The 13,752-nt window shown below is 39.2% G+C and overlaps 1 long non-coding RNA gene across 4 annotated transcripts in view; it reads right to left on the minus strand.

Moving 5' to 3' along the window:
* LOC123386668 overlaps positions 1-12,088 on the minus strand; it is a 59,752-nt gene extending 47,664 nt beyond the window's left edge. For 3 of the 4 annotated variants that reach the window (XR_006600926.1, XR_006600923.1, XR_006600925.1), the window contains exon 1: positions 11,948-12,088. This is a non-coding gene — a long non-coding RNA (uncharacterized LOC123386668). The remainder of the gene's footprint in view (positions 1-11,947) is intronic. The other variant, XR_006600924.1, reaches the window with a different exon arrangement.
* Positions 12,089-13,752: the final 1,664 nt, after the last annotated feature.

A 13,752-nucleotide genomic window follows, 5' to 3' on the forward strand; every position in this document is an offset into this window, starting at 1 on the left:
TACAGCTTTCTACTGTCTCTTCCTTTGTATACTTGTGGCCCCTACTCTAGCTGAGCTCTTAATACCTATTAGTCTACTACAGTTAATCCCCAGCTCCCCTCCCTTCCCCTCATGACCCTTCATTATCCTTTTATACCGATTTATTCTGCACCCAAACCCCAGATTAGTCATATTTACTTTAGCTAGTTCAACATCTAAGGCCATGCATGCTCTTGCCCCAGCTAAATCTTCCAGATTTGACAATGAAAGAGCTAGCTTTGGGAGCCCTTACTCATGCCTATTCATTGGCTCTTGCCTGCCCCTTCCACTGCTGCCATGCCACCTCAAATATAATATATTGAGTTAAAATGGAGTGCTCACTATGTAAGTGAGACATCAAGAAGAAATCCTTAGCAACTACTTCACCAGATTTCCACCCAAGATTTTCCTTTGTGTAGAAATTCTATAGCTACCCATTTTTTCCCCATTACTTCTTATATACTGTTTCAAGTAATCTGGACTGTAGGGTACAATGGATTGAGTTCCTTTTTTCCTCATACCTAGAATCATTTTCTCACATTGATTCCACATGCAGTGCTGTGGTTAAGAGCGTGGGTGTGCTATTCACACTACCTGGGATCAAAGACCTGCTCTACCATGTACTTATTTTGTGGCCTTGGGCAAGTTAATTAACACCTCTGCACCTCTGTTTCCTCATTTGTAAAAAAAAAAAAAAGCATAATAAAAAATCTAACTTATACAATTTTTGTGAAGATAAGCAGTTAATTCCCAAAATATTTAAGGAACTCATGCACCTTAAGAGGGAAAAAAAGATTCAATTAAAAAGAGGGCTGAGGACCTGAATAGGCATTTTTCCAAAGACCTACAAATGGCCAACAGGTACAGGAAAAGATACCCCACACCACTAATAACCAGGGAAATACACATCAAAACATAAGGAGATATTACTTCACACCTGTTAGAATGGTTGTCATCAAAAAGATAAGAAATAACAAGTGTTGGAAAGAATATGTAGAAAAGGGAATATTTGTCCACTGTTGGTGGGAGTGCAAACTGGTGCGGCCACTCTGGAGAACAGTATGAAGATTCCTCAAAAAACTAAATATAGGGGCGCCTGGGTGGCGCAGTCGGTTAAGCGTCCGACTTCAGCCAGGTCACGATCTCGCAGTCCGTGAGTTCGAGCCCCGCGTCGGGCTCTGGGCTGATGGCTCAGAGCCTGGAGCCTGTTTCCGATTCTGTGTCTCCCTCTCTCTCTGCCCCTTGCCCGTTCATGCTCTGTCTCTCTCTGTCCCAAAAATAAATAAACGTTGAAAAAAAAATTTAAAAAAAAACTAAATATAGAACTACCCTCAATCCAGCAATTGCACTACTTTGTATTTACCCAAAGACACAAAAATACAGATTTGAAGAGCTATATGCACCCTCGATGTTTATAGCAGATTATCAACAATAGCCAAACTGTAGAAAAAGCTCAAATGCCCATCAACTGGTGGTGAATGGATAAAGAAGAGGTGGTGTACATATACAACGGAATATTACTCAGCCATCAGAAAGAATGAAATATCATTTGCAACGATGTGGATTGGAGCTCGAGAATATTATGCTAAGTGAAGTAAGTCAGTCAGAGAAAGACAAATACATATGATTTCACTCATATGTGGAATTTAAGAAACAAAACAAATGAACATATGGGAAGTTGGGGGAGGGGAGAAGAGAGGGAAGCAACCACAAGAAACTCTTATATTTGTTGAGAGCAAACTGAGGGTTGATGGAGGGAGGTGGGTAGGGGATGGGCTAGATGGGTGATGGGCATTAGGAGGGCCCTTATTGTGATGAGCACTGGGTATTGTATGTAAGTAATGATTCACTAAGTTCTACTCCTGAAGTTACTATTGCACTGTATATTAGCTAACTACATAGAAGTACTGACATTTTTAAAAAATACTTTAGGGGTGCCTGGGTGGCGCAGTCGGTTAAGCGTCCGACTTCAGCCAGGTCGCGATCTCACGGTCCGTGAGTTCGAGCCCCGCGTCGGGCTCTGGGCTGATGGCTCAGAGCCTGGAGCCTGTTTCCGATTCTGTGTCTCCCTCTCTCTCTGCCCCTCCCCCGTTCATACTCTGTCTCTCTCTGTCCCAAAAATAAATAAACGTTGAAAAAAAAATTTTTTTTTAATACTTTAAAAATACAATATACTTGAACCCACCGAGGGCTGCTGAAGGGGAAGTTGGTGGGGGTATGGGCTAAATGGGTAATGGACATTAAGGAGGGCACTTGTTGAGATATGCTCTGGGTGTCAAATGCAAGAGACGAATCACTGGGTTCTACTCCTGAAGCCAAGACTACACTGTATGGTAACTAACCTGAATTTAAATTTAAAAAATAAAAATATTATATACTTGAAAGTTACTAAGAGAATAGACCTTAAGTGTTCGCACCACAATGAAGAAATGATAATTATGATAGGGAATGGAGGCGTAAACTAATGCTACTGTGAAAATCATTTTGCATTATATGCATATCAAATCAATATTTGTATATCTTAAACCTATACAATGTTATATGTCAATTACATCTCAATGAAGTTGGAACAATCAATGAAAAATCTATATTGACTAAAACAATATCTGGAAAAAAAAGACCTAGAGTGAGCAGAATGAAAAATAGCAGTAACAAGAGAGAAACATGAGCCAGAAGATCCCAATTTAAATCAAGGGCAGGCACATTACATGGTTCTTAAACTAGTGACACAGAGGGTCAAGAAGTTTGCCTGGAGTCAAAGTCTGGAGAAAGGATCTAGAGCCCTGAGAACTGAGCAGAGATACATATTGGCTGCTGCCACCTTCTCCCACTGCCTACACACAAAACCCACATTCATGTAGGGAAGCAGTGGAATATGGTGGAAAGGACTCTGGACTAGGAACACATTCCTGTGAGTTAGGGGCCAGACTCTGCCACTCGCTAGCTTTGTGATCTCTGAGGACCCCTTTCCTCATCCAGGAGGGAATAATATTACTGTCTTCAAAACATGATCATAAAGGTTAAATAGTACTTCCATCGAGAGGGAGGGTAACTAGTCTCTAAATTCCTTTCTAAGACTCAGATTGTACATCTGTAATTAACTGTAACCCTATTATTTTTATTACCATCTCCCTACCTATAAGAAAGCTCAGAAGTCTTGCCCAAGTTGCTAGGCACACAATGCTCTCAGTGAATCCATTATTACATATGCAATAATGGCAGCCTAACATGAGGGGTGGCAAAATGCAAGCAGGGAACTTCTAGGAGTGTCACGAATCAACCAGTGCTGATCTTTCTGAGCATGGTCACTAAGGAAGAAAGGCGGCTTGCTCTCAACACAAACAGAGATAGTCACCTGAAAACCTCTGAATGTTTAAATGTTGGCAATAATTCAAGTATTTAGCTTGTTTAGGCCACATGAAGCCTGTCTACAGGCCCAGCTCCTGTGCCCAGCCACGAGTTTTTTCCCACCCATCTTCACCTTAATCCTTCTAGGAATTCATGTATTTCAAGAGGACAAAAGTAGTCTTCAAAAGACTGAATGGTGAATTTCCAGGTGATCCTACAGTAAAGAACATGAGACGCTTAGAGCACAACATATTTTCAGCACCCTTAAATCAAGCTTTTCTTTTACTTTGCTTGTTTGTATAAATGGAGGGCCTATTTTGAACTAGGTGGTCAGGGAGGCCTCTCTGAGGACATGACGTTTAAACTAAGAAACCATCCTGTAAAATCTGGAGGGAGACCATCATAGAAGGCAAAACCCTTCAGCAGAAGAAGCACAGAGAGCCCTAGGAAGAGGAGGGAGGCTGGTGGACAGAGAGTACAGAGGGTGACAGAGAGGGACGAGCACAGGCACCTCATGCAGGGTGTGGCAGGGAGGACGCATGGATTTTAGTTTGAGTGCAGTGGGAAGCAAGCGGAAAGCTTTAAAGAAGTAAAAACGTGACATGATTTTATTTTTGCAAGACCACTTACCACTGTGAAAAATGTGTGGAAGAGAAGCAGAAGCAGAGACCCGTGTTTCAGACCATTGCTGAACGTAGGCAAGAGAGAATAGTGACTGTAAGTAAGATGAGGTTATTGGGATTGGAGACAGGTAGATCGATTCAGCATGCATTTTGGAGAAAACGCCAATAAGACATGACGGATACATAATAACCAAAGGGAAAAATAGAAAGGAGAGGGCTGCCAGGGTCAAGTACATTTAGGAAATGCAGGTGTGTGTGTGTGTGTGTGTGTGTGTGTGTGTGTGTGTGTGTGTGTGAAATGTCCTCAGAGGCAAGAGGGTGTGCATGGAATCATTTTCCCCATAAAACACCTCTTGGGACTTGAATACCCCAGGATACACTTTGTAAAATGTCTGTCAAAGCATAATTTCAAAACATTAAAAAAAATGATGTTTATATATTCAACACTTTAATTAAGGAAACAGCAGATGGTAAAATTGGTTTGAAGAGCATTTGAAGTGGGTATTTTTACTCATTTAAATACAATTGCGGGACACCTGGGTGGCTCAGTCAGTTGGGTGTCTGACTTTGGCTTAGGTCATGATGTCACGGTTCGTGAGTTCGAGCCCTACATTGGGCTCTGCGCTGACAACTCAGAGCCTGGAGCCTGCTTCAGATTCTGTGTCTCCTTCTCTCTATGCCCCTCTCCCACTTGCACTCTGTAACTCTCTCTCTCTCTCTCTCAAAAAATAAAAACATTAAAAAAAATTTAAATACACTTGCTAAGTTAGATACAAAATTAATTAATATCCTCCAGGGTGATAATCTTTGGGATTTTCTATTTTGTGACTCAGAAATCATTTGCTTCACCACCGGACACTGTTGTGGAATGATTAATAGCATCCTGGTTTTGAAGACAAATTATATGATTTTTCTATTTACTAAGTGAACATGTAAATTCACAAAATCTGGACATTTATTATTGTTGAATAGCAAGTCTAACAATTGCCTAAATATTAGGTAAATGATTTGGGGGTAGGCCTGTTAAAGAATGTTCTCTTATAGTATTGAAAAGACATGCTGCCCCTATTTTTCTTATTTTCAAGTTTGGAATCATTTTTCTTAGCAGACGCCTTTATGATCATGAATAATCTCCAAAGATCATTCATAATTAGTCATGAATACAACACACACACGCACACACACACACACACACACACACACACACACACACACACAAAATGATGGTCTTACTGTGTTCTGGCTATCCCATTTACATAGATATAACACATGATGTTAGCCTCCTTGAATGTATAAAGCCATATAGTGTTAAGAAATTACTGAATTGTCAAATCACTATGTTGTACGCCTGAAACTAATACAACACTGTATGTCAACTATACTTCAATAATAAAGTTTTTTTTAATTTAAAAATAAAAAATTACTAATGCCAGAGAATTACCTTTCATGGGACAATATGTATAAGGAATCTAGGATTGTCCTTTGAAAAGCCTCTATGTTGTTTGCCCTTGATCCAGAGGCTACAAAACCAACCCTGAGAAATTTATCTCTATAAGTTTCATTTGCAGTACCTATACCTATGGATGAATTCCTCTCTCATCAAGGTCCCAGTATTTGTTCATGCTCCCAGCCTGACAGAGACGTAGAGAAGCCTGGGATTGGGCTTCTCTTTTGTGTTGATAATTCTTCCCTCCTAAGACAATTTATAGCTCTTAACTGTAGCACTGAACTACTTAAGAAATATCGAATGTACTGAACAAAGCTAATCATTTCTAGCATCCCTCTTTTTGTAAGGTAAAAGAATAAATTTAGTGATTGCTCTTATACTCCCTGGGAGGACTCAATATAATTTCAAGTGTAAAAGATATATTGAATTTCCCCTGCCCTACCCTGTATTTAGGGTCTTGTCTTGGAAGACAAAACAAAGGAGTTACTAAAATAGATTTGGTCGGGGCATCTGGGTGCTTGTTGAGCAACCAAGTCTTGATTTCAGCTCAGGTCATGATACCAGGGTCATGGGATTGAACCCCATGTCAGGCTCTGTGCTGGGCATGGAGCCTGCTTGAACTCTCTCTCTCTCTTTCTCTCTCTCTCTCTCTTTCTCTCCCTTTGCCCCTCTCCCCTGCTCGCTCTCTCTCTCTCTCTCTCTCTCTCTCTCTCTCCTCTCTCTCTCAAATAAATAAAATGAAAAGAATCATGGAAAAAAATAGATTTGGCCACTTGGTTAAGTTAGGATCATGGATATGTAAAAAATAAATCGTGGAACATTTGGCTATTTGTCATAAAGAATAACAATAATAGGGGTGCCTGGGTGGCTCAGTCGGTTAAGCGTCCGACTTCGGCTCAGGTCATGATCTCACAGCTCGTGAGTTCGAGCCCTGCATCGAGCCCCGCGTCGAGCTCTGTGCTGACAGCTCAGAGCCTAGAGCCTGCTTCGGATTCTGTGTCTCCCTCTCTCTCTACCCCTCCTCCACTCATGCTCTGTCTCTATCTCAAAAATAAGTAAACATTAAAAAATTTTTAAAAAAGAATAACAATAATATATTTTAAGTACACAACTGTAAGCAACATTAGCTCTTTTAAGTAAAGAGCTCTTTGCTTTTTAATAATAGCAAGATACAGAATATCTACGGAGGAAATTGCATGAAAGGTAAAGGAAAAACTTTTATTACATCTGCAAAGAGTAAAATATGCCAAGTCACACTCATAATTTTCAAAGCGAGAAAACCAAATTTTAGTGTTGCATGAATATAATGTTTAGCAGTAAAAGATACACAAGCTCCATTTTTCTAAATTATTTTTTGGATAACTCCTTCAAAGCTAAATAAATTTTGCTGAAATTTAGCATTTCTATTACTTTTTTTCAGGTTCATTATTTTTAGAGATTATAAACCAAGGAAGTAAAATTTACTTTCTAAGAGCCTTCTATAACTTCCTATATCCATGCAAATTTTGTCTTTTACTGTCCTCTTTCATATTCTGAATAACCTGACTTTACTTTGAGTCAAAACTATGCTCTTTTACCCTTGATAAACCAAGGCACATCCATTACATTGATACACAGCTGTGCTCCTTTGTCATTATGGTTTCTAACATCATCTTGATCACTGTGAAATAAAAGAAAATATATATATTGGTCTCTGCCACTGGTTCCTAGCACAGAATTTCTAAAACCCCTGTATTTCCTAACTGATAAGAGCACTAAGGCATTTTTTGTCCTAATATTTGGTCTTTGACCCTGGTTCCTGACACAGAGCTCCTAGATTCCTTGGAATATCCTGTATGATAGGAGTGTCATTTACTCTAATGAGGTGACTCTTGGTGGGCTCCTAAAGGAATGCCGGAAAGACCAAGCCCTGATTATAAGCTTGAAACTTTCAGCCCTACCCCCCATTCTCCAGAGAGAAGCTGGAAGTTGAGTTAATGATCTGTAATGCCTATGTGATGAAGCCTCCATAAAAATCCCTAGAGTATGGAGTTTGGAGAGCTTCTAACATTTACATATTAGAAAAGTGGAGCACCCTAGCTCCTGCTCCTGCACTTGGGACCCCTCCAGACCTCACCCTATGTATGTATCTCTTCATCTGGCTGTTCATCTGTATCTTTTACCATGTGCTTTACTGTATAATAAACTGGTAAACATAAGTGTTTTCCTGCCTTCTGTGAGCTGTTCTAGCAAATAATCACATCCAGGGAGAAGGAGGTCATGGGAAACTCTGATTTGTAACCAAGTCAGACATAAGTTGTGGGTAACCTGGGGACCTCCTACTTGCACCAGTGGGGCAGTCCTGTGGGGCTGAATTCGTGTCTATCCCAACTCCAGATAGTGTCAAAATTGAATCAAATTGTAGGATGCCCAGCTGATAGCACAGAGAATTGCTACGGTGTAGGGGAAAAAAAGCCCATATACCTGGTGTCACAAGTGGTGTGAGTGTGGTGGAGTGTGAAGTAATAGGAGAAACACAGAACAAAGAGTGAGGTTTTCCTTTACAATTGCCCATATTAGTTATAGTTTTAGCCAGATGAACTACTTTGCCACCGAAAGACCTGGGAGATAGGTAATTGATAACTGTGTGTCATAAACAAGCATTTTAGCATATTAACAAGCCTCATGAATGGAAAGGAATAAAAGTTTCTCTTGGAATAGAATAATACCACTCCCTATGGCCACACCAATTCCTTTCTTTCCTTCTTTCTTTTTCTTTCTTTCTTTCTTTCTTTCTTTCTTTCTTTCTTTCTTTCTTTCTTTCTTTCTCCTTCCTTCCTTCCTTCCTTCCTTCCTTCCTTCTTTTCTTTCTTTCTTTCTTTCTTTCTTTCTTTCTTTCTTTCCTTCCTTCCTTCCTTCCTTCCTTCCTTCCTTCCTTCCTTCTTCCTTCCTTCCTTTCTTTCGCTTTTGAGAGAGAGTGTGTGTAATAGGATAAGGGCAGAAGAGAGAGTCCCAAGCAGGCTCCACACTGTCAGTGCAGAGCCCAATGTGGGGCTTGAACTCACAAACCATGAGATAATGACCTAAACAGAAACCAAGAATCTGACGCTTAACCAACTGAGCCACCCAGATGTCCCTACACCAATTCCTTTCATACCTTCTTTAAAGCAAAAATGTATCAATATGACCATGACATGTAAAAATAAAAATATGGCAAAATAATATATGTATTAAAACAATGTTTGGTGGCCAATGTTTTAGTATTCTACATTACTTAAAAATTATCTATGGATCCAAGATTTTCCTTGAATTACCCTGGTATAATACTACTTAAAGAATTTTTGACAAAATAATTAACTACAGATTTTGGAAATTTTATTTAAGCTGACAGACTACAGAATATAATTACTATTTATATAAAAACATTTGTTAAAAGTGTAATTCAGTTCAGTTGAACACATGATTTTACTTTTTTTTTTTTTTTTTTTAATTTTCAGTGTAGGGGCGCATAGGTGGCTCAGTCAGTTGAGCGTCCAACTTCAGCTCAGGTCATGATCTCACAGTTGGTGAGTTCTGGCCCCACGTTGGGCTCTGTGGTGATAGCTCAGAGCCCAGAGCCTGCCTCAGATTCTGTGTCTCCCTCTCTCTGCCCCTCCCCCCACCATGCTCGCTAGCATCCCGCGAGTGCTCGCTCTCTCTCTCAAAAATAAATAAACTTTAGGGGCGCCTGGGTGGCTCAGTCGGTTGGGCGTCCAACTTCAGCTCAGGTCACGATCTCACGGTCCGTGAGTCCGAGCCCTGCGTCAGGCTCTGGGCTGATGGCTCGGAGCGTGGAGCCTGCTTCTGATTCTGTGTCTCCCTCTCTCTCTGCCCCTCCCCCGTTCATGCTCGCTCTCTGTCTCAAAAATAAATAAACTTAACAAAAAATAAATAAACTTTAAAAAAAGATTAAAAATTTTCAATGTTATATGGAGGTAGCAGTAGGAAATAATGTTTTCTTATCTGATTGGTAAAACAGTATTGGAATGTTAAGGAGTCCAGATTAACTAATTTCTTCAATTAAAAAAGGCAAATGTCACATGAAATAAAATATATGCTTGTATTCTACTCCACATTGATAAAGTCCAGAAAAGACACTACCCAAAATCATTTTATAAAGCAAAATGATTAAATCCATATACTTTGTCCTAAGATTCACCCTATTTATATGAATTTGGATTATTATTTAAAGTATAAGATATGAGAATATAAAAATGTGGAACTTGGGGAATAGTAGATTTATATAAACATTCATGGATCTCTATTAGCCAATAAGAACAGAGAACTTTTATTTTGATATTTTAGAATTTAATTGATTACTATCCTCTAGAGACAGGAAGATACTTCACATTCATATGATTAGAGACGCTTCAGTTATTTATTGCTGCTTAACAACCCAGGATAAAACATAGCAGCTAGAGACAATAACTATCAGTTAGTTATCTGGATCACTAATCTACAATTTGGGCAGAACTTGGCAGGCAGTGTTGGTTGGGGTAGCTTGGCTGAGGGTTGGAGGATGCACTTCTCACATGCTAAGCGACAGTTGGCTGTGAGCTTAACAAGGGCTGAGAGCTGGGACATTGGTTCCTCTCATGTGGGTCTTTCTACATGAGTGGCTTGGGCTTTCTCACAGCATGGTGGTGGGCCCCATCTTAGGAACATATCATATCACCTTTTATCAACTAGCTTTACAAGTCATATGATGTCATACCATAGTACAAATCTGCTCAAATTTAAGGGTGCAGAATATAGACCTCACTTCTCAAAAGGAGGAGTGCCAAGAACATGTTGGATGAGAGAAACTGTTGTGGCCATTTGAGGAAGATACAGTCCGTCAAGAAAAAGTTCAGGCTTTTCTCAAACACAGTCACTTAGAAACACAGAGAACTTATTGCGCAACCTCAGCCGTGGGTCAAAACTAAAGACAGAACTAAAGACAAACAAAACTAAAGACAGACAAAAACACACTTGTCCACATCTCAGTGTATTCTCCTTTCCAAAGGGACTGAAATATTTCCTTAAATAACTTAAGTTCACAAATGGACAAACAGCCAAACAAATTTTCAAAAGGTTAACGGGCGCCTGGGTGGCTCAGTCAGTTAAGCCTTTGACTCTTGATTTTGGCTCAGGCCATGATCTCACGGTTTGTGGGATTGAGCTCTGCATTGGGCTCTGTGCTGAGTGAGGAGCCTGCTTGGGATTCTCTCTCTCTCTCTCTCTCTCTCTCTCTCTCTCTCTCTCTCTCCATCTCTGCCCCTCCTCCCTCCCCCCCAAAATAAATAACTATAAACTTTTTAAAAAAAGTTTAGCAAGGGATGCCTGGGTGGCTCCATCAGTTAAGTGTCCGACTTTGGCTCAGGTCATGATCTCATGGTTTGTGGGTTTGAGCCCCATAGGGCTCTGTGCTGACAACTTGGAACCTGGAGCCTGCTTCGGATTCTCTGTGTCTCTCTCTCTGCCCCTCCCCCATTTGCATGTATGCATGCTCTCTCTCTCTCAAAAATAAATAAACATTTAAAAAAAGTTTAACAAAACAGATTCTGTGTCTTTTCTTGCCACTTGCCTGAGATCTCTGAAAGATTAGATCATAAAACCAGATTTCCCATCATTGCTGCCACCAGTGGCAAATAACTCATTAGCCATATGCCTCTGACCTACTGGGAGTAATTGTTAGCTTGCACGAGTAAAAGTGGCCTTAAGTGCACCCTCAGGAAAATAGAGCGTGTTTCAATTTCACAGTTAAACCTTACTTTCAAAAATGTTTTCTAACAAGAATCCAGTCTTAGCAAATATGATTTTTTAAACTTCTAATCAACAAAAGTTATATCTGGCTAATAAGAAGCTAAACAGAAATGATATTAATTTTTAAATAATTTTTCCAAATTTGTGGCCACTGATAAACTTTTGGTCATTAGCAATAAAGTGCAGGAGTTGGAATTTCGGTATGGATGCAAGTACTGTCTCTACTGTATACTAGCTATGTGTTTTTGGGCTCCTCTATGGCCCTTAGTTTCCTCCTTTCCACCTTTTGGTGGGCAAAAAGGGAATAATAACTCACATAGATTCACATGCGTATCAAGTAAATCAACTTAAGTAAAACACTTAGCGTGGTGCCTGGCGCAAAATAATCCCCGGAAATGCTAGATATTAGTACAATAACAATTACTACATGGTAGTAACATAATATAATATATGTTATACATATAATATAGCATATAGTATGTTATATACCATGTACACAACCATATATACTATGTATATAATATAGTGTATATAATAGCTATATTATTATGCCTATAATATTATAAGCATTAGTATAATCCCCTTATTCATACCCCTACATATGACATCAAGACATCATTGAGACATTGAGAGAGCTGTTAATTTGACTTTTGGATTGTACAAAAATTAAAGTAATAATAGTAAAGTGATCACAAACATTTAATATTTCAACCATAAAGCTAAAGGAGAATACATTGTCATTCAATACCTTTCATCTAAATTTACATGTGGTAGGTACCTTTACACTGTGCTTTTGCAGGTATTTGAATCTCCTTTGGTTTGAAACTACTTCAGAAAGAACACGTCATTTTTACTGCTGGCAGTTGAGGAATTCTTACTACCTGAAAACAGAAACCTAGATACAGCCCCTTATTACACATGTCATTCATTTGTTCCAAAAGCCATTGTGACGCATTGAGATTTGTGACCATATCAATGCAAGGCTGATCCCTGCTCCTACAGACAGCTACACATACAAATAGAATTCTAGCCCTTTCTCCTTGATGTAAGGGGTGCACATGTGTTCCCAAGCAAAGGCAGCATTTTGTAAAACGTCTCTCTTTACAAACTGTAGAGTCTCCCATGTCAAATCCCTACAGGATCTCAGAGCCTTTCACATGGAGATTAATGAAAACTCTGAGAAAAAAGGTAAACAGTTAATATACTGAATCCCCACCACTAGCTTTTCTCAAATATCCTCTTCATAACACAGAGCTCTACATCCATATACAAAAAAAAAGACCTAGGGGAAACATAATGATAATAGGAAAACAAAACTGAGGATTTTGATGGCATAATGTTTTCTATTTTTGATAGATGACCAATAAACTAAAAGCACTTCAATCCAACATCCTCATTGTTTGCACAAGAAGGACGACTAGTGGTGAGAAGCTGTACTCGTCACTTCATTTCTCATGCCTTGAATCCATGGAATCAAATACTTGAAATTATATTTATTACAGATAATTTAGTTTAGGTTTATCATTGAGGAAACATGAAGTCATGAAAAGGAAAAGTGGAACTAATTACTGGGGCTGTCCTGTCTATCGAGTGGCAGATCCAGGTCTCTGTCTAATATGTAGCCTCTCTTAGGTCAAATTTTGTCTGTGGATATGAAGTATAAAATAATTAGCTCAGTTTCCTTTGGTGTCGTTCAGAAGAATTTGGTTCTTTGTGCAAAGACTAACTATAACCAGTATGCTCAAGCCCTGGGAACCTTACACCCTCGTCTTCCTAAAGAATTTTGGTAGAGATTTGTCTTAGTTGCTGTCTGGTTTTTGAATCTTCTGAAAAGGGGTCAGTATTATGTATCTATGTTGGTCCATTTATGTCATTGAAACTTTTCTTATGGAGTTACTATTTAATAAGTAGATGGACACTTGAGATGCTAAAACAGAATGAAACTCCTTTCCTTCTATCCATATACCTAAACATCTCAGGAACCCAGTCACCAGAGCCCTGCATTCCTCAGTGTCAACTGAGTTTTGACACTCTTGCCTGAGTGTGTCTCAGAATAACTGTGTACCAACAAGTTCATACTTTTTAGCTAAATTTAATTGTGTTTCAGAAACTTAGAACAGTGACTGGGTAACAAGTATGTCTGAGAGTAATTGTTTTCAATTCAGAACTTAAAGATCTTGGCAAATGATCTAGGCATTTGCTTTTCATCATTCAATCAAAATATTTCTTAATTTTAACACAAAATTGTCCTGTGGGCAGAAAACCCCTACAGAAGAGAAAAAAAATATTCTTAGAGGTAGGTAATATAAAAACTATACAGAAAGATAAAAGGAAGGAGAACTAAGAAATATTCTCTTGAAAGTGAACTGGCTACTGAATTTGTAGCCAAGAAATGTGTGGGAATGAAGTAATTATGGCATTTCTGATCTTCTACTCAAATATGTTCCACATTTCACATTTTCTTGTGTATACACCCTCAACAGTTCTGTCCACAGTGACCACTTTTTCTGGTATAACCAACAAACACAGGGGCTCTGAGGGATGAATAAAGTC

This window comes from Felis catus, chromosome B4 (assembly GCF_018350175.1).
Source record: "Felis catus isolate Fca126 chromosome B4, F.catus_Fca126_mat1.0, whole genome shotgun sequence".
Lineage (NCBI taxonomy): Eukaryota > Metazoa > Chordata > Mammalia > Carnivora > Felidae > Felis > Felis catus.